We start from the raw sequence: 22,546 nt of genomic DNA, 5'->3' as shown, positions 1-22,546 counted from the left end.
TCAATAAAATATTTCATGAAGAAATGAATAATAAAACTGAGAACCAGCAAAGGGAGGAACTACACTAGAGAAAGGGTTGATCAAAGGAGAAATTAATTCAACTAAAAACCAGAAGAAAATCCGACTGAAGGACATAAAAATTATTTCTTTTTAAAGCATTAACTGTAAATGGCCTAAACTTATCAATCAAAAGACAAGCAGATTAGATTAAAAAAAAGACCCAACAATATGCTGTCTCCAAGAGGTGCACCTCATAGGCAAAGAAATCCAAACACTGAAGGGAAAGGGATGGGAAAAATCATATCATTCACATGGCTCTCATAAACAAGCAGGGGTTTCTATCCTCAGATAAAGTGAACTTCAATTCACAATTAATCAGAAGGGACCAAGGTCATTTCATACTGTTTAAAGGAATTATATACATCAATGAGATATAACAATTATAAATATTTATGCTCCAAATAATTGAGCATCTATCTATATCAAATAAACCTCTCCTCAATTTCAGGAAACAAATAGACAATGACACAATAACACTGGGTGATTTAACATGCTTCTCTCATCACTGGATAGATCTTGCAAACAAAATCTAAACAGAGAAGCTATAGAACAAAAAAATTACAATTAATAATTTAGACTTAAAAGACATATGTAGAATATTTCATCCATCAATAACTGAATACACTTTCTTCTCACCACCACACAGATCATTTTCTAAAATAGACCTCATCTTAGGCCACAAAGCAATTCTTGGCAAATATAAAGAAATATAGATAATACATTGTATTCTAGCTAATCATAATGGAATGAAATTAGAAATCAATGATATAATAAAGATAGAAGAAGGAGATCCAAGATGGTGGACTAGAGGGTGACTGCACTCCATGTCGCTCCATGACTCAGGATTCAAGAAGAAGAAATATTGAAAGAGCTGGGACCAGTGCAGAGCCACCAGGTGAGACTTCCATGCCGGAGAGGTAGGCCCAGAGAACTGGAACCAGCGCAGAGCTGCTGGGCAGGTCTTCCCTGCCAGGGAGGTAGGCCCAGAGACCCAGGCCCAGACCAGCTGGGCCCCAGTCCACAGTCTAGTGCCCCTGCGGTTGACCATCTATCAACATGTGCAGACATCTCTGCCCACTAACAAGGGATATACCCGACCTGGAGGCCACAATCCCTAGAGGAGCAGCATCCTTTTTGGGTCACTGAATTATCAAGTTCCTCCAAGAGGAGGTGAGTTATTAGAAATCTGCAGGGACACTATTAAGTCTGTAGGGGGGAAATTGCAGTGCCTCAGATTTGCACTGCTAGTGGGGAAGATGCATGAGCAATATGAGAAAACAAGGGAAGAAAATGTCCCAAACAAACCTAGATGCTACACCAATAAAATCCAATGACAGCATGGCAGAAGGAATGTCTGAAGAGAGTTCAGAATGTACATGATTAAAATGATCATAGAAGCAAATGATGAGATAAGACAGCAAATGCAGGCATTGAATGATTGCACCAGTCAACAGTTAAAACAGCAAATGCAGGAAGCAAAGGATCATTTCAATAAAGAGATAGAGATTCTGAAAAAAGACAAACAGAAATTCTTTAAATGAAGGAAACAGTGAACCAAATTAAAAACTTCATAGAAAGCATAACTAATAGGACAGAACACCTGGAAGCCAGAACCTCAGACATTGATGACAAAATACTTAATCTTTAAAACAAAGTTGACCAAACAGAGAAGATGGTAAGAAATCATGAACAGAATCTCCAAGAACTATGGGACATCATGAAAATACCAAATTTAAGAATTATTGGGGGGTTGGGAAAATAGCTCAGTTGGTAGAGTGCTTGCCTTGCAAGCACAAGGCCCTGGGTTCAATCCCCAGTACCGCAAAAAAAAAAAAAAAAAAAAAAAAAAGAATTATTGGGATTGAGGAAGGCACAGAGAAACAAACCAAAGGAATGAACAATCTATTCACTGAAATAATATCAGACAATTTCCCAAATTTGAAGAATGAAGTGGAAAATCAAGTACAAGAGGCTTTAGGACACCAAATGTACCAAATCACAACAGACCCACACCAAGGCACATTATAATGAAAATGCCCAACATACAAAATAAAGATAGAATTTTAAAGGCTGCGAGAGAAAAGAAAAATTACATTCAGGGTGAAACCAATATGGCTATCAGCAGATTTCTCAACCCAGACCCGAAAAGCTAGAAGGGCCTGGAACAGCATTTTTCAAGCTCACAAAGAAAATGGATGCCAACCAAGAATCTTATACCCAGAAAAACTTACCTTCAGATTTGATGGTGAAATAAAATCCTTCCATGACAAACAAAAACTAAAAGAATCTACAAATAGGTGGCACTACAGAACATTCTCAGCAAAATATTGCATGAGGAAGAAATGGAAAACAATGATGTAAGTCAGCAAAGGGAGGAACTGCCCCAAAGGAATAGCCAAATAAAGGAGAAACCAAGTTGTTAAAAACCAAAAATAAGCCTAAATGACCAGGAATACAAATCATTATCTCAATAATAATCTTGAATGTTAATGGCCTGAACTCATCAATCAAAAGACACAGACTGGCATATTGGATTTAAAAAAAGACCCAACAATATACTGCCTTCAAAAGACTCATCTCATAGAAAAAGATACCCACAGACTAAAGGTGAAAGGATGGGAAAAAAAACATACCATGCACATGGACTCAGCAAAAAAGTGGGGGTATCCATCCTCATATCAGATAAAGTTGACTTCCAGCCAAAGTTAATCAGAAGGGATAAAGAAGGACATTTCATACTGCTTAAATGAAGCAAAAATCAGCAAGACATAACAATCATAAATATTTATGCCCCAAAAAATGGCTCATCCATATATGTCGAACAAATCCTTCTCAATTCCAGGAACCAAATAGACCACAACACAATAATACTAGGAGACTTTAACACACCTCTTTCACCACTGGACAGATCTTCCAAACAAAAATTGAATTGAACAATGAAAGCACAGATCTCCATAATACAATTGATAATTTAGACTTAACAGACATATATAGAATATTTCATCCATCAATGAGCGAATGTACTTTCTTCTCAGCAGCATATGAATCCTTCTTTAAAATAGACCATATGTTATGCACAAAGCAACTCTTAGCAAATACAAAAAGATAGAGATACTACCTTGTATTCTATCAGAGCAAAATAGAAAGAAATTAGAAATCAATGACAAAATAAAAAACAGAAACTACTCTAACACCTGGAGATTAAATAATACGCTATTGAATGATGCATGGAAAACAGAAGACATTAGGGGGGAATTAAAAAATTCTTAGAGGTAAATGAGAATGACGATACAACATATCAAAATCTCTGGGACACTATGAAAGCAGTACTAAGAGGAAAATTTATTTCATGGAGTGCATTCAACAAAAGAAGAAAAAGTCAACAAATAAATGACCAAACACTACAGCTCAAGGTCCTAGAAAAACAAGAAGAGACCAACACCAAAAGTAGTAGAAGACAGGAAATAGTTAAAATCAGAGCTGAAATCAATGAAATTGAAACAAAAGAAACAACTGAAAAAATGACAAATAAAAACTGGTTCTTTGAAAAAATAAACAAAATTGATAAACCCTTAGCCACACTAACAAAGAGAAGGAGAGAGAGAACTCAAATTACTAAAATTTGGGATGAAAATGTCAATATCATGACAGACACGATTGAAATACAAAACACAATTAAAAGCTATTTTGAAAATCTATACTCCAACAAAATAGAAACTCTCAAAGACATCTACAGGTTTCTAGACACATATGATCTTCCCAAACTGAATCAGGAGGACATATACAATTTGAATAGATTAATTTCAAGCAATGAAATTGAAGAAGTCATCAAAAGTCTACCAACAAAGGAAAGTCTAGGACAAGATGAAGTCTCAGCTGAGTTCTATAAGACCTTCAAAGAAGAGCTCATTCCAATACTCTAAAAGTATTCCATGAAATTAAAGAGGAAGGAACCCTTCTAAACTGATTCTATGAAGCTAATATCACCCTGATACCAAAACCAGACAGAGACACATCGAGGAAAGAAAATTTCATACCAATAACCCTAATGAACATAGATGCAAAAATTCTTAACAAAATTTTAGCAAATGGCATACAGAGATATATTAAAAAGATAGTGCACCATGATCAAGTGGGTTTTATCCCAGGGATGCAAGGTTGGTTTAACATCCAGAAATAAATAAATGTAATTCACCATATCAATAGACTTAAAGTTAAGAATCACATGATCATTTCAATAGATGCAGAAAAAAACATTTGATAAAATACATCACCCCTTCATGCTCAAAACACTAGAAAAAATAGAGATAGTAGGAACATTCCTCAACATTGTAAAGGTTGTCTATGCTAAGCCCAGAGCCAATATCATTCTAGTGTTTTGAGCATGAAGGGGTGTTGTATTTTGTCAAACGTTTTTTCTGCATCAATTGAAATAACCATATGATTCTTATCCTTAAGTCTATTGATGTGATAGATTGCGTTTATTGATTTACGAATGTTGAACCATCCTTGCATTCCAGGAATGAACTCCACTTGATCATGGTGCTCAATTTTCTTAATATGTTTTTGGATATAGTTTGCCAATATTGTGTTAAGGATCTTTGCATCTATATTCATCAAGGATATTGGTCTATAATTTTCTTTCCTTGATGTGTCTTTTCCTGGTTTGGGTATGAGGGTGATGTTAGCTTCATAGAATGAGTGCGGTAGGGTACCCTCCTTTTCTATTTCCTGGAATACTTTGAGAAGTATTAGAATGAGTTATTCTTTGAAGGTCTTGTAGAACTCAGCTGAGAATTTGTCTGGTCGTCGGCTTTTCTTGGATGGTAGATTTTTAATGGCTTCTTCTATTTCATTGTTTGATATTGATCTGTTTAAATCGTGTATGTCCTCCTGGTTCATTTGGGAGGAGCATATGTCACTAGAAATTTGTCAATGTCTTCAGTAGTTTCTATTTTGTTGGAATACAGATTTTCAAAGTAGCTTCTCATTATGTTCTGTATCTCAGTGGTGTCTGTCATGATATTTCCTTTTGCATCATGTATTTTAATAATTTGAGTTTTCTCTCTCCTTCTCTTTGTTAGTGTGGCTAAGGGTTGGTCTATTTTGTTTATTTTTTCAAAGAACCAACTTTTTGCTTTGTCAATTTTTTGAATAGTTTCTTTTTTTTAAATTTCATTGATTTCAGATCTGATTTTAATTATTTCCTGTCTTCTACTACTTTTGCTATTATTCTGTTCTTCTTTTCTAGGGCTTTGAGCTGTGCTGTTAGGTCATTTAGTTGTTGACTTTTCATTCTTTTCTGGAATTCGCTCCATGCAATGAATTTTCCTCTTACTACCACTTTCATAGTGTCCCAGAGATTTTGATATGTTGTATCATTGTTCTCATTGACCTCTAAGAATTTTTTAATCTCCTCCCTGATGTTTTTTTATATCCATGTTTCATTCAATAGCATATTATTTAGTCTCCAAGTGTTGGAGTAATTTCTGTTTTTTATTTTGTCCTTGATATCTACTCTCAGTCCATTATGATCTGCTAGAACACAAGGCAGTATCTCTATTTTTTTGCATTTCCTAAGGGCTGCTTTGTGGCATAACATATGGTCTATTTTCAAGAAGGTTCCATGTGCTGCTGAGAAGAAAGTGTATCTGCTCGATGATGGATGAAATATTCTATATATGTCTATTAAGTCTAGGTTATTGATTGTGTTATTGAGTTCTATGGTTTCTTTGGTTGGATTTTGTTTGGAAGATCTAACTAGTGGTGACAGCGGTGCGTGAAAGTCACCCAGAATTATTGTATTGTGGTCTATGTGATTCTTGAAATTGAGAAGGATTTGTTTGATGTACAGGGATACACCATTGTTTGGGGCATAAATATTTGCTATCGTTATGTCTTCCTGATTTATGGTTCCCTTAAGCAGTATGAAATGTCCTTCTTTATCCCTTCTGACTAACTTTGGCTTGAATTCCACTTCATCTGATATAAGGATGGAAACCCCCACTTTTTTACTGAGTCCATGTGCGTGGTAGGTTTTTTCCCATCCTTTCACCTTTAGTCTGTGGATGTCTTTTTCTAAGAGATGAGTCTCTTGCAGGCAGCATATTGTTGGGTCTTTCTTTTTAATCCATTCTGCCAGTCTATGTCTTTTGATTGATGAGTTTAGGCCATTAACATTCAGGGTTATTATTGAGATATGATTTGTATTCCCAGTCATTTGACTTATTTTTGTTATTTTAGTTGGCTTGGTTTCTCCTTTGAGTGTTTTTTCTCTAAGGTAGCTCCTCCCTTTGCTGACCTATATTGCTGTTTTTCATTTCCTCCTCATGGAATATTTTGTTGAGAACATTCTGTAGTGCAGGCTTTCTATTTGTAAATTCTTTTAACTTTTGTTTATCATGGAAAGATTTTATTTCATCTTCAAATCTGAATGTTAGTTTTTCTGGGTATAGGATTCTTGGTTGGCAACCATGTTCTTTCAGAGCTTGAAATATGTTAGTCCAGGCCCTTCTAGCTTTTAGAATCTGGGTTGAGAAGTTGGCTGCTATCCGTATTGGTCTCCCCCTATATGTAATCTGATGTTTTTCTCTTGCGGTCTTCAAAATCCTATATTTAGTTTGTATGTTAGGCATTTTCATTATAATGTGCCTTGGTGTGGATCTGTTGTGATTCTGTGCATGTAGTGTTCTGTAAGCCTCTTGTATTTGATTTTCCATTTCTATCTTCAGGTTTGGGAAATTTTCTGATATTACTTCATAGGTAGTAATGAATAGGTAGTTCATTCCTTTGGTTTGTATCTCTGTACCTTCCTCAAACCCAATAATTCTTAAATTTGGTCTTTTCATGATGTCCCATAGTTCTTGAAGATTCTGTTCATGATTTCTTACCATCTTCTCTGTTTGGGCAACTTTATTTTCAAGATTAAATATTTTGTCTTCATTGTTTGAGGTTCTGTCTTCCAAGTGGTCTAGTCTTTTGGTGATGCTTTCCATTGAGTTTTTTATTTGGTTTATTGTCTCCTTCATTTCAAGGATTTCCATTTGGTTTTTTTGAGAATCTCTATCTCTTTGTTGAAATGATCTTTTGTTTCCTGCAAGTGCTCTTTCAGCTTATTGGTATTATCATTCATTGCCTGCATTTGCTCTCTTATCTCATCCTTTGCTTCATGAATCATCTTAATCATGTATAATCTGAAGTCCTTTTCTGACATTTCTTCTAACATACTGTCATTGGATTCTATTAATATAGAATCTAGATTTGTTTGGATAATTTTCTTCCCTTGTTTTTTTCATGTTGTTCATGTATCTTTTCCTCTAGCAGTGCAGATCTGGGGTATTGCAGATTCCCCCCTATAGGCTTATAGTGGCCCTATAGGTTTCCAAAACCCTTTCTTTAAAGGGAGATCAATATTAGGAGTGCCCCAATCAGACACTATGCAATTCTAGACCAAATAGCCCCTATGGGGACAGTAACAAAATTGTCATAATAAACAAAATGAGTTCAATTATTATCTTTGGTAAAACAAACAGGTTTGCATTATGATCTGCAGTTCCTATCAGAGGACATAGAGGATGAAGAGGGATGTAGAATGTGGCTGTTAATGGGTAAGAAAATAATATACAGAAGTTCTAGAAAATAGAAAGGGTGAGAGTGTAATAAAAAAAATCAGATGCATTGAGTTTTTTATTTGGTTAATTGTTTCCTTTTATTTCAAGGATTTCCATTTGTTTGTTTGTTTGTTTTTTTTTTTTGAGAATCTCTATCTCTTTGTTGAAATGATCTTTTGTTTTCTGCAGGTGCTCTTTCAGCTTATTGGTATTATCATTCATTGCCTGCATTCACTCTCTTATCTCATCCTTTGCTTTGCGAATCATCTTAACCATGTATAATCTGAAGTCCTTTTCTGACACTTCTTCTAACAAACTGTCATTGGATTCTATTACTATAGAATCTAGATTTGTTTGGATCATTTTCTTCCCTTGTTTTTTCATGTTGTTCATGTATCTTCCCCTCTAGAAGTGCAGATCTGGGGTATTGCAGATTCCCCCCTATAGGCTTATAGTGGTCCTATAGGTTTCCAAAACCCTTTCTTTAAGGGGAGATCAATATTAGCAGTGCCCAAATCAGACACTATGCAATCCTAGGCCAAATAGACCCTATGAGGACAATAACAAAATTGTCATAATAAACAGAAATAGTTCAAATATTATCTTCGATAAAACAAACAGGTTTGCAATAAGGTCTGCAGTTTCTAATGGAGGACAAAGAGGATGCAGAGGGTTGTAGAATGTGGCTGTTAATGGAATAAGAAAAGAATATACAGAAGTTCTAGAAAATAGAAAGGGTGAGAGTGTAATAAAAAGAAATTGGATGTTAGCATGCAAAAAGGGAGAAAGAGACTCTGAGGGAACAGGTAAACAAAAGGAAAAGAAAGCAAGAAAAGTAAAGAAATAAAAACTTAAATTTTTTTATAAAGGAGAAAAAAGAAAATCTACTGTATAACAGTCGTATACTAATGAAACCTCCCAGTGTTCAGTAGCCTGATGCATGAGAGGTACCTGACAATGAGCTTCAAGCCTCCAGCAGGCATCTCAGGATGGGATTTGCCCCAACCAAAGATCTGAGCTATCCAAGATGGCCGCTCTGGCTTCCAAATGTGTTGGCAAATGGGGAGCTGCAGCTCAGGGGTGGATGTGGTCAGCTGGAGGCCCTGGAGATGGGATGCAGTTGGTCTGGCAGGGGTTCTGGAGGTCCGGTGTGTTTGGTGTGGTTGTGGGATCCTGGAGTCCAGGTGCAATCAGTCAGTCTGGGGTCCCGGTGATAGGGCGCAGTCAGTTTGTCTGGGAGTCCTGGCAGTAGGGAGCAGTCAGTCGATGTAAGGGCCCCAGAGAAAGGGAGTGATCGGTCGAGCTGAGGGATCCTGGAGACGGGGCTCAATCAGTCCGGCCAGGGGTCCTACGGGACCTGGCTATTGTCTCAAAATGGCAGCAACCACGTGTAATCAAACCTGCAGGTACTGTAACAGTGAACTTCCAGGCAGCAGCAGGCAGCTGGTGCTCCACTGGCGGTTGGTGATCAGTTTGCTGACTGTTGCCGGACGATCGGGAGGTGAACCTCGTGCGTTGGGTGATGGATAGGTGTAAGGCAGGTGATGGACAGTCGAGAGGCAGGCAAATGGCAGATGATAGATGCCTAACAGTGAGCAATCTGCTCTCAAAAAGGCGTCGATATGCTGGCAGACAGCAGGTCATCATAGCAGACAAATGGGTAAACACCAGGGGATCGATAAGAAGCAAAAACTGCCCAATATCATTCTAAATGGAGAAAAAACTAAAAGATTTCCCCCTAAAAACTGGAACAAGGCAAGGATGCCCTCTTTCACCACTTCAATTCAACAATGTCCTTGAAACTCTAGTCAGAGCAATTAGACAGACCAAAGAAATTAAACGGATGTGAATAGGAAAATCGCTATTTGCCAATGACATGAGTCTACATTTAGAGGTGCTGAAAATGTCCACCAGAAAACTTCTAGAACTCATAAATGAATTCAGTAAAGTAGCAGGATATAAAATCAATGTTCATAAATTTAATATATTTTTGTTCATAAGTGATGAATCCTCTGAAAGAAATTTAGAAAAACTACCCCATTCACAATAGCCCTCCCCAAATAAAATACTTGGGAATTAATCTAACAAAAGAGGTGAAAGACCTCTACAATGAGAACTACAGAACACTAAAGAAAGAAATTAAAGAAAACCTTAGAAGATCGAAAGATCTCCCATGTTCTTGCATAGGCAGGATTAATATTGTCAAAATGGCCATACTACCAAAAGTGCTATACAGATTCAATACAATTCCAATTAAAATCCCAATGATGTATCTCATAGAAATAGAGCAAGCAATCATTAAATTCATTTGGAAAGATAAGAGACCCAGAAAACTAAAGCAATCCTTAGCAGGAAGAGTGAATCAGAGGGTATCACAGTACCAGAACTTTAACTACACTACAGAGCAATTGGAACAAAAACAGCATGGTATTGGCACCAAAATTGACAGGTAGATCAATGGTACAGAATAGAGGACACAGGGATAAACCCAAACAAATACAGTTTTCTCATACTAGACAAAGGTGTCAAAAACATACAATGGAGAAGATAACCTGTTCCAAAAATGGTGCTGGGAAAACTGGGAATCCATATGCAGCAGAAAGAAACTAAACCCCTATCTCTCACCCTGCACAAAACTCAACTCAAAATGGATCAAGGACCTTGGAATCAGACTAGAGACCCTGGACCTTATAGAAGAAAAAGTAGGTCCAAATCTTCATCATGTTGGCTTAGGATCAGACTTCCTTAACGTGACACTCAAAGCACAAGAAATAAAAGCAGGATTCAATAATTGGGATAGATTTGAACTAGAAATTTTTTGCTCAGCAAAGGAAACTATCAGAAGTGTGAAGAAAGAGCCTACCAAGTGGGAGAAAATCTTTGCCACACATACTTCAGATAGAGCACTAATCTCCAGAATCTATAAAGAACTCAAAAAACTTTACACCAAGAATACAAATAACCCAATCAATGAATGGACTAAGGAAATGAGCAGACACTTCACAGAAGAAGATCTACAAGCAATCAACAGATATATGAAAAAATGTTCAACATCTCTAGTAATAAGAGAAATGCAAATCAAAACTACCCTAAGATTTCATCTCACCCCAATTAGAATGGCGATTATCAAGAACACAAGCAACAATAGGTGTTGGCGAGGATGTGGGGAAAAAGGTACACTGATACATTGCTGGTGGGGTTGCAAATTAGTGCAGCCACTCTGGAAAGCAGTATGGAGATTCCTCAGAAAGCTTGGAATGGAATCACCATTTGACCCCGCTATCCCACTCCTTGGCCTATACCCAAAGGACTTAAAATCAGCATACTACAGAGATACAGCCACATCAATGTTCATTGCTGCTCAATTCACAATAGCCAGATTGTGGAACCAACCTAGATGCCCTTCAGTTGATGAATGGATAAAGAAACTGTGGCATATATATACAATGGAATATTACTCCGCAATGAAGAATGATAAAATTATGGCATTTGCAGGCAAATGGATGAAATTGGAGAATATCATGCTAAGTGAGATAAGTCAATCTCAAAAAACTAAAGGACGAATGATCTCGCTGATAAGCAGATGAGGACATATAATGGGGGGTGGGAGGGGTTAGCGTTAGGGTTAGGGTTAGGTTTAGGGTTAGGGATAAGGAGGATGGTAAGAATGGAGGAAGAAAAGACTGTATAGAGGGAAAAGAGGGTGGGAGGGGTGGGGGGAAGGGAAAAAATAATAACACTATGAATCAAACAACATTACCCTAAATAAATTTATGATTACACAAATGGTATGCCTTGACTCCATGTACAAATAGAGAAAGAACATGTATCCCATTTGTTTACAATAATTTTTTTAAAAATGCAAAAAAAAATAAAAATAAAAATAAAAACAGTATGTTAGAGTGACACAGCCACATCAATCTGTATAGCAGCCCAATTCACAATAGCTAAGGTATGCAACCAACTTAGCTGCCCTCCAACAGATGAATGAATAAAGAAAATGTGGTACATGTACATAATGGAATATTACGCAGTCATAATGAAGAAGGAATTGATGACATTTGCCAGAAAGTAGATAGATCTGGAGACTATTATACTAAATGAAATAAGTCAATCTCCCCCCCAAATAAAAAACAAAGGTGGAATGTTCTTTTTCTTGTGCTAATACACAACAAGAAGAAAGGGAAGAACAGAAGTTCAGTAGATTAGACAAAGGGGAGTGAAGGGAAGGGAAGGGTTAGAGAGGAAAAGGAGAGACAGAGGAAAAGGAGTGACATGGCTCTCTTATGTACATTTATGAATTCACCACAGTGAATCTCTACATCATGTACAATCACAATCTAGGGAACCTAGTTAGAATAAAATATACTCCATGTTTGTATAAATAAATTAAATTATACTCTAATGTGTGACCAAAAAGAACAGCAACAATGACAAAAAAACCCACAATAGGCCAAAAAAGACTTTTAAAACAAAGTCTCAAACTCAATTAAAATGATAACATAAGTTTCCACTTTAGAAAAGTCAAAAAGTAAATTAAATCCAAAGTAATGGAATTTAGAAATAATAAATACAAGAAGAAATCAATGAAATTGAAAGCAGGAAAACAGAATATCAACAAAATCAAAAGATGTTTCCTTAAATACATCAATAAAACTGATAAATTCCTAACTAGGGTAATTAAGAATAAAAAAGAACACATAAATTACTAATATCAGCAATGGAAGACAAACTATCACTTGTGATTTCATGAATACTAAAAGCATAATAAAGGAATATTGTGAAAAATTCTGAGAGAACAAATTGGATAATTTGGATGAAATGGACCAATTCCTTGAAAACACAATCTACTAAAACTCCCACAAAGAGAGACATAGAATTATGTTTCAGTTTTTAAAAACTGAACCAATAATTAATAACCCTCTCAAACATGCCAAGATGGTTTCACTGTGAATTCTACCAAACAAGGACAAATCGAACAGTTTCCCACAATTTGTTCCAGAAAATAAAAGCACAAGAAACACTTCCTAACTCCTGTTTTGTCCCAGTAACAGGGGGATGTCTTCCTTGTCACACTGTGTGAAGCTTACGCGGGACAAAGCTTTGGGTTCTCAGCACCACTGTTTCCCCTCTGGTCCGTTCAGTGGCAGAATTCTCCCGGCATTCCACTTACCATGTTCTTTCAATGACCAAGGGAGGAGAATTCCATGGATACCTAGACAAATGTGCGATGAGACAGTTTCCTTCATACTATCCATTAAATTATTTTGGATAAGCATCCTGAACATGTGCCTAATCATTTATGTTTATTTATGTGTAACACTGTAATAGTATAACATAATTATAGCACACACAAGATAAAGGTAAACAGAAGTAAAATTTCTGATATTCTCTTCTTTTAATCCTGTGAATGTTCTTGTTGCTATTAGGATGCCAGCCAAACACAAATCATTTACTGCCAAAATGAGCTCCTCGGGACAATTTAGGAGTCTTTGGAAGTGATTGGCTCTTTGAGCTGGAATGCAGCCAGGTCCATTTTCAAACCCAAGTCAAAATGACAAAGAGCAAATTTCCTGGGCCACTCACCCTAAGTGTAAGATGACTTTAGGTTGGCAGCTGCACTCTTTATCTAGTTATTTAAGGCTTTTCACCAGATACTCACAACTGAGTATTTAAACAACCGGCTTCAATGTTAGTAAGCAGGACCGTGCTAATGCACCACATAAGACAAAACCTCTGGGATTATAGGGACAAGGTGAAAAAGTTAAGGTTATAAATATATTTTTCAGCTTAATTTTTTTATATTCAGTTTCAAAATATTACAAAAAAATTTTTAGAGGTTAAAATGAAAAGGAGGGGGGCAAGAACTTTTGGCTGAATATTAAATACTATTTTAATCAAAACCATTTCCTGGATGGAACCATATGTAAATCTGGTTAGCACTAGGTTTTTCCATCTCTTCAAATAGGAGTTATTAAGGAGATTGAAGCAATCACCTGACATTTTTTCTGCTAGATCAAACTTTATTCTTAAAACCAAGAGAAATTCTGAATAAATTCTCCAATTTCATTGGCTTTTAGTTGCTTGGTTTTTGTTGACTTCAACAATAATTAGTTTTGAGGTCACAGCAGGGAAATAGATGATTAGTCTCCCACTAGCTTTTCTGTAGGTCACACCTCTGATGTGTGGGTCCTGATGATAATGGTTGCCTAATTTACTTTTCAGGGACTTGATCACTTTTGTAGAAGCTCTCCAGTTGGCCTGCTTAGGTGTCTGATGGGTGACCTTTTAGAGGGCCCAAATCTCTTCCTTTACATCATACTAATATCACCATTTTCTGAACATACCTTCTATAAGGAGCTATAAAGATTAATTATGCATGTGCAAACTATAGCTCACCTAGTTTCTTTATTACAAAAATATCCCCAAATTCTGTCCTTAAGGAGGTAGATTTGAGACATAGGTCTCCTGCTTTCTTACACTTGCCCCCTTGTTAATTAACTCATTCTTTTTTACATAACTCATTGTTTCTGTGATTGGCATACTGTACAGTGGTAAAACAGAACTGGCTTGGCAACACCTTTATCACGTATAGAAAATGCTGATGATATGAGTATCTCTACAGTTTTGACAAAAGAATACATAGACCATTGTTTGAATTACAGAAGTTGCTCCTCTCTTTCTGTTCACTATGAGTTTTTAGAAAACATCCTCCAGCACTGTTATTTGTGTTCTTCTAAAGTCCAGAGATTTAGAAATTATTCAATATTCTCTCAGTTAAAACATTTGTAAATGTTTCCAAAGAAATGAATTTTAATTGACATGAGTTGATGATGTATTATCAAGTTCATCTGCATATTATATTATGCACAGAATCTCACTGATGATGCATAGGCTGTTTATGTGGCTTCTATAGGATTTCAGAGAGTCAAGATGTCTGGGTTTGAAATCCAGCTGTATTCTTAAGAGTTTTGTGATCTTGAACAATTATTAAACTTCTGTAATGCTTGTTTCCTGATTTGAAAATCAGAGATGAAATAATATTAAAATAATAATGTCCTATCCACAGAGTTATTAAAATGATTTATATTAGTTCATGCATGTGAAGTAGTTAAAACAGTGTCTGACTTAAGCATTAATTATTTTCAATCTGAAATTCTCAGAAATAGTTTAAAACATACTTGGGGATAAATATTCCTAAATACCTGCTCATTCAAAAGCCATTTGTATTTAGTTTTGGTATGCACACTCCTATTTTCATTTCAATGTTGGTATGTCTACATTCTAAAAAGTTAGATATTTGAGTTTCTACTGATTCCTCTCTATTTTGATATACTTCCTTAATAGTTTTATCTTCATTTTTCTTATTTAGTTCTCCAATAAAGCTTTTCTTTATCTTCACAGTCTTGGTTTTAAATGCACATGTAAGAATTGGCAGGCAAGGTATGTACAATGGTGGCTGGAAAGCAAAGAGAGACAGAAGGGGGGCCAAGATCTCAATATCCCATTCAGGGACACACCCTCAATAACCTAATTGCTTTACACTAGGCCCCATATCCTAAAAGTTCCACTATTTCCTGATGTGTTTGTTTCTGAGTTCTTTGAGGAGAGGGACTATATCTGTCTTGTTTTTTATATTCCTAGTCCCATAACAGTGTCTGACATGTATCAAGAATCAATAAATCTTGATTGAATAGAAATACAGGACTTTTCAGTGTGATCCTATTTTGCAAGGAAGAAAATGCCTAGATTCATCAATAAATAGATGGTGATGATGTGTTTACTGATACTTTTTATAGAAATGTTCTTTATAGAACACAGTTAATGTCAAGCCTCATTATTCACAGATTGCATAATTGTAAATTTGCTTACGTGCTAAAATTTATTTGTAACCACAAAATCAATACTCACAGTGCTTTCATAGTATTTGCAGTGCCAGGATTGATACCCCAAGGTCTGGAACATTGATAGCTGACTACTCTTAGCTGAAGGAGAGGGGCTCAGAAGTAAGACCTTTCAGACCTCCTGCCATTCTTTCTCCTGATCCACTTTTATCCCCAAGAAGATCATAGACACTAGAATTCCTCTTCCCCAAGCAGCATTAGAAAGTAGAATTCCGGGGCCAAGATGGCGGACTAGAGGGCGGCTGCATTTCACGCTGCTCCAGGATGCAAGATTCAAAAGAGGAGATAGTGAGAGACTTGGGACCAACTCAAAGCTGCCGGGTGAGTCTCTCCTGTTGGGGAGGCGTCTCGGATGGGGTGGTAGCCCCGGAACGCAGGGAATTTGTGAAGTGGAGTTGCTCGGCGAGACGCCCCTCCCCCTGCTGGAGTGGTAAACACGGACAACTGGGATCATCATGGAGGAGGCGGCTCAGCATAGCGCTTGGACTCGAGCAGCCGCTGGGGCTCCGGGCGGCTGCCTGGGGAGGAGCTGCGTGGCGAGCTGTTTGGACCCAGAACAACCGCTTCTGAACACGGGGGGTTGCCCGGAGGAAGAGGAGGAGCCCGGCGGGACGCTTGGTCTAGGAGTGACTGCATCAGAACCACAGGCGGTTGCCAGAGGAGGAGCTGCGTGGTGAACTGTCTGAACTCAGAGCGAGCGCTCCTGAGTGCCGGGAGGTTGCCCGGAGGAAGAGGAGGAGCGCGGCAGGATGCTTGGTCTGGGAGTGACTGCATCAGAACCACAGGCGGTTGCCAGAGGAGGAGCTGCGTGGTGAACTGTCTGAACTCAGAGCAAGTGCTCCTGAGTGCCGGGAGGTTGCCCGGAGGAGGAGGAGGAGCGCGGCGTGTTGCTTGACCTGGGAGTGACTGCATCAGAGCCGCGGGCAGTTGCCAGAGGAGGAGTTGCGTGACGAGCTGTTTGAACTCGGAGCAGCTGCTCCAGAACACTGGTGGCCTGCCTGGAGGAGGAGAGTGATGGGACGCTTAGTCTGGGAGTGACGGCATCAGAACCACAGGCGGTTGCCAGAGGAGGAGGCCAGTGGTGAGTTGATTGGACTAAAAGCTACCGCTCCTGAACACCGGTGGCCTGCCTGGAGGAGGAGCGTGGTGAGTCACCTGGTCTCGGAGCCACCACTCCTGAATACCCGGGGGGCTACCCCAAGGAGGAGGAGGAGGAACAGGGCGGGTCACTTGGACTTGGAGTGACTGCCTAGGGCTACGGGTGGTTGGTGGGAGGAGGAGACCCGAAGTGAGTTGCTTGGACTCCTAGTGACTGTGTCAGAAACCGGGCGGCTGTCCGGAGGAGGAGGTGTGTGGCGGGTCTCTGGGTCTCGGAGCTATTGTACAGGGCCCCAGGTGGTGGCTCAGGGGAGGGGCTGCATAGCCAGGCGATTGGTGCAGAGCAGGGTCCCAGGAGCTAGGTGGCTTCTTGCTGGAAGAGCCGCACAGAGATACGCCTAGGGGCGGAGCGAAGTTACCAGGGCGGCGGGCAGATTCTCTGGGAGAGGTAGCCTAAGGAGACTCGCCTGCGAAGGGTGAGGTTCCCAGGCCTAGGACGTAGGTCCGGGCCCCTGGGATCATTGCAGAGGAAGACAGCCCAGCCCAGGTGGTAGTTGTAGATTGAGGGGAACCTCTAGGAGGGCAACTGACCAGCGAGACGTCCCCACCGAGTGACTCTTCCCGGCCGGGGGAGGTTTTCCCACAGGGACAGTAAAGCCAGAGACATAGGCACAAACAGGCCTTGCCTCAGCCTGCAGCCTAGTTCCCCATTGGATGACCATTGGTCAACAAGTGGAGGCACCTCTGCCCACTAGCAGGGAATATACGCCACCTGAGGGTTACCACACCTAGAGAGGCAGCTTCTTCGTGGAGCTCTGCATTATCAACCTCCTCCAAGACTTCAGGCTACTGAAGGATAAGAGGGGATATACTAGCAATCTTCAGGGACATTATAAGTTGATAGAGGAAATCTGCAATATCTTAATGACCCACTGATCCCTGAACAATATGAGAAAACAAGGGAAGAAAATGCCCCAAACAAATCTAGATGTTACATCAATAAAATCCAATGACAGCATGGCAGAAGAAATGACAGAAAGGGAGTTCAGAATGTACATAATTAAAATGATTAGGGAAGCAAACGATGAGATGAAAGAGCAAATGCAGGCATTGAATGATCGCACCAATCGACAGTTAACAGAGCAAATTCAGGAAGCAAAAGATCATTTCAATAAAGAGTTAGAGATATTGAAAAAAAAACCAAACAGAAATCCTTGAAATGAAGGAAACAATAAACCAAATTAAGAACTCCATAGAAAGCATAACCAATAGGATAGAACAGCTGGAAGACAGAACTTCAGATATTGAAGACAAAATATTTAACCTCAAAAACAAAGTTGAACAGAGAAGATGGTGAGAAATCATGAACAGAATCTCCAAGAACTATGGGATATCATGAAAAGGCCAAATTTGAGAATTATTGGGATTGAGGAAGGCTTAGAGAAACAAACCAAAGGAATGAACAATCTATTTGAAGAAATAATATCAGAAAATTTCCCAATTCTGAAGAATGAAATGGAAAATCAAGTCCAAGAGGCTTATAGGACTCCAAATACACAAAATTACAACAGACCCACACCAAGGCACATTATAATGAAAATACCTAACATACAAAATAAAGACAGAATTGTAAAGGCTGTGAGAGAAAAGAACCAAATTACATTCAGGGGGAAGCCAATATGGATATCAGCAGATTTTTCAATCCAGACCCTAAAAGCTAGAAGGGCCTAGAACAATATTTTTCAAGCTCTGAAAGAAAATGGATGCCAACCAAGAATCTTATACCCAGCAAAACTTACCTTCAAATTTGACGATGAAATAAGATCATTCCATGATAAACAAAAGCTAAAAGAATTTACAAAAAGAAAGCCAGCATTACAGAACATTCTCAGCAAAATATTTCATGAGGAAGAGATAAAAAAAAAAAGAAGCAAATCAGCAAAGGGAGGAATTATCCTAAAGCAACTGTCAAATAAAGGAGGAACCAAGATGTGTCAAAAATTTTAAATATGAACCAAATGACTGGGAATACAAATCATATCTCAATAATAACCCTGAATGTTAATGGCCTGAATTCATCAATCAAAAGACATAGACTGGCAGATTGGATTAAAAAGAAAGATCCAACAATATGTTGCCTGCAAGAGACTCACCTCATAGAAAGAGATACCCATAGACTAAAGGTGAAAGGATGGGGAAAAACATACCATGCACATGGACTCAGCAAAAAAGCTGGAGTATCCATCCTCATTTCAGAAAATGTGGACTTCAAGCCAATGTTAGTTAGAAGGGATAAAGAAGGACATTTCATACTGCTTAAGGGAAGCATAAATCAGCAAGATATAACAATCATAAACATCTATGCCCCAAACAGTGGCTCATCCATGTATGTTAAACAAATCCTTCTCAATTTTAGAAACCAAATAGACCATAACACAATAATACTAGGTGATTTTAACACGCCTCTTTCACCACTGGACAGATCTTCCAAACAAAAATTGAACAAAGAAACCATAGATCTCAATAACACAATCAATAATTTAGACTTAACAGACATTTATAGAATATACCATCCAACCAAGAGCGAATACACTTTCTTCTCAGCAGCACATGGATCCTTCTCTAAAATAGACCATATATTATGCCACAAAGCTAATGTCAGCAAATATAAGAAGATAGAGACACTACCTTGTATTCTATCAGATCATAATGGATTGAAGTTACAAATTAATGAAAGAGTAAAAAACAGAAACTACTCCAACACCTGGAGATTAAACAACATGCTACTATATGATGAATGGATAACAGAAGATATTAGGAAGGAAATTAAAAAATTCTTAGAGGTAAACGAGAACAAAGAAACATCATATCAAAATCTCTGGGACACTATGAAAGCGGTACTTAGAGGAAGATTTATTTCATGGAGCGCATTTGATAAAAGAAGTAAAACTCAAAAAATAAATGACCTAACACTACAGCTCAAAGCCCTAGAAAAAGAAGAACAGACCAACACCAAAAGTAGTAGAAGATAGGAAATAGTTAAACTGAGAGCTGAAATCAACGAAATTGAAACGAAAGAAACAATACAAAAAATTGACAAAATAAATAGTTGGTTCTTCGAAAAAATAAACAAAATTGATAAACCTTTAGCCACACTAACAAACAGAAGATGAGAGAAAACCCAAATCACTAAAATTCGGAATGAACAAGGAAATATCACAACAGACACGACTGAAATACAAAATATAATTAGAAGCTATTTTGAAAATCTATACTCCAACAAAATAGAAAATTTCGAAGACATCAACAGGTTTCTAGAGACATATGAATTGCCTAAACTGAACGAGGAGGACATACACAATTTAAATAGACCAATTTCAAGTAATGAAATAGAAGAAGTCATCAAAAGCCTTCCAACAAAGAAAAGTCCAGGACCAGATGGGTTCTCAGCCGAGTTCTACAAAACTTTTAAAGAAGAACTCATTCCAATACTTCTCAAAGTATTCCAGAAAATAGAAGAGGAGGGAACTCTCCCAAACTCATTCTATGAAGCCAATATTACCCTGATTCCTAAACCAGACAGAGACACATCTAGGAAAGAAAATTTCAGACCAATATCCTTAATGAACATCGACGCAAAAATTCTAAACAAAATTTTAGCAAATCGCATACAAAAACATATTAAAAAGATAGTGCACCATGATCAAGTGGGTTTCATCCCAGGGATGCAAGGTTGGTTCAACATCAGGAAATCAATAAATGTCATTCACCATATCAAAAGACTTAAAGTCAAGAATCACATGATTATTTCAATAGATGCAGAAAAAGCATTTGATAAAATACAGCACCCCTTCATGCTCAAAACACTAGAAAAAATAGGGATAGTGGGAACATTCCTTAACATTGTAAAGGCCATCTACGCTAAACCCATGGCTAATATCATCCTAAATGGTGAAAAACTGAAAGCATTCCCTCAAAAACTGGAACAAGGCAGGGATGCCCTCTTTCACCACTTCTATTCAATATCATCCTTGAAACTCTAGCCAGAGCAATTAGACAGACCAAAGAAATTAAAGGGATACGAATAGGAAAAGAAGAACTCAAACTATCCCTATTTGCTGATGATATGATGGTATACTTAGAGGAACCAGGAAATTCCACCAGAAAACTTTTAGATCTCATAAGTGATTTCAGTAAAGTAGCGGGATATAAGATCAATGCACATAAATCTAAGGCATTTTTATATATAAGCGATGAATCTTCAGAAAGAGAAATTAGGAAAACTACCCCATTCACAATAGCTTTCGAAAAAAATAAAGTATTTGGGAATCAATCTCACGAAAGAGGTGAAAGACCTCTACAATGAGAACTACAGAACACTAAAGAAAGAAATTCAAGAAAACCTTAGAAGATGGAAAGATCTCCCATGTTCTTGGATAGGAAGAATTAATATTGTCAAAATGGCCATACTACCAAAAGTGCTATACAGATTCAATGCAATTCCAATTAAAATCCCAATGATGTACCTTACAGAAATAGAGCAAGCAATTATGAAATTCATCTGGAAGAATAAAAAACCCAGAATACCTAAAGCAATCCTTGGCAGAAAGAGTGAAGCAGGGGGTATCGCAATACCAGATCTTCAACTCTACTACAAAGCAATAGTAACAAAAACGGCATGGTATTCGTACCAAAATAGAAAGGTGGATCAATGGTACAGAATAGAGGACATGGACACAAACCCAAATAAGTACAATTTTCTCATACTAGACAAAGGGGCCAAAAATATGCAATGGAGAAAAGATAGTCTCTTCAACAAATGGTGCTGGGAGAATTGGAAATCCATATGCAACAGAATGAAACTAAACCCATATCTCTCACCATGCACGAAACTAAACTCAAAATGGATTAAGGATCTCGGAATCAGACCAGAGACCTTGCATCTTATAGAAGAAAAAGTAGGTCCAGAGCTTCAACATGTCGGCTTAGGACCAGACTTCCTCAACAGGACTCCCATAGCACAAGAAATAAAAGCAAGAATCAACAACTGGGATAGATTCAAACTAAAAAGCTTTCTCTCAGCAAAGGAAACTATCAGCAATGCAAAGAAAGAGCCTACAGAGTGGGAGAAAATCTTTGCCACACATACTTCAGATAGAGCGCTAATCTCCAGAATCCATAAAGAACTCAAAAAACTCTACACCAAGAATGTAAATAATCCAACTGACAAATGGGCTAAGGAAATGAATAGATACTTCACAGAAGAAGATATACAAGCAATCAACAAACATATGGAAAAATGTTCAACATCTCTAGTAATAAGAGAAATGCAAATCAAAACCACCCTAAGATTCCATCTCACCCCAATTAGAATGGCAATTATCAAGAATACAAGCAACAACAGGTGTTGGCGAGGATGTGGGGACAAAGGTACACTCTTACATTGCTGGTGGGGCTGCAAATTAGTGCAGCCACTCTGGAAAGCAGTGTGGAGATTCCTTAGAAAACTTGGAATGGAAACACCATTTGACCCAGCTATCCCACTCCTTGGCCTATACCCAAAGGACTTAAAATCAGCATATTACAGAGATACAGCCACATCAATGTTCATAGCTGCTCAGTTCACAATAGCCAGATTGTGGAACCAACGTAGATGTCCTTCAATTGATGAATGGATAAAGAAAATGTGGTATATATATATACAATGGAATATTACTCAGCCATAAAGAACGATAAAATTATGGCATTTGCAGGCAAATGGATGAAACTGGAGAATATCATGCTAAGTGAGATAAGTCAATCTCAAAAAACCAAAGGAAGAATGATATCGCTAATAAGTGGATGATGACACATAATGGGGGGTGGGAAGGGTTA

General features: G+C 37.9%; 1 pseudogene; it reads left to right on the top strand.

Moving 5' to 3' along the window:
* Positions 1-894: 894 nt before the first annotated feature.
* LOC124961399 (ribosome biogenesis protein BOP1-like) overlaps positions 895-22,546 on the top strand; it is a 41,100-nt pseudogene continuing 19,448 nt past the window's right edge.

The sequence above is a fragment of the Sciurus carolinensis genome, chromosome 12, assembly GCF_902686445.1.
Source record: "Sciurus carolinensis chromosome 12, mSciCar1.2, whole genome shotgun sequence".
Classification (NCBI taxonomy): Eukaryota; Metazoa; Chordata; class Mammalia; order Rodentia; family Sciuridae; genus Sciurus; species Sciurus carolinensis.
Note: the sequence above shows the minus strand (reverse complement) of the source record. Positions and strands in the feature narration are given on the sequence as shown.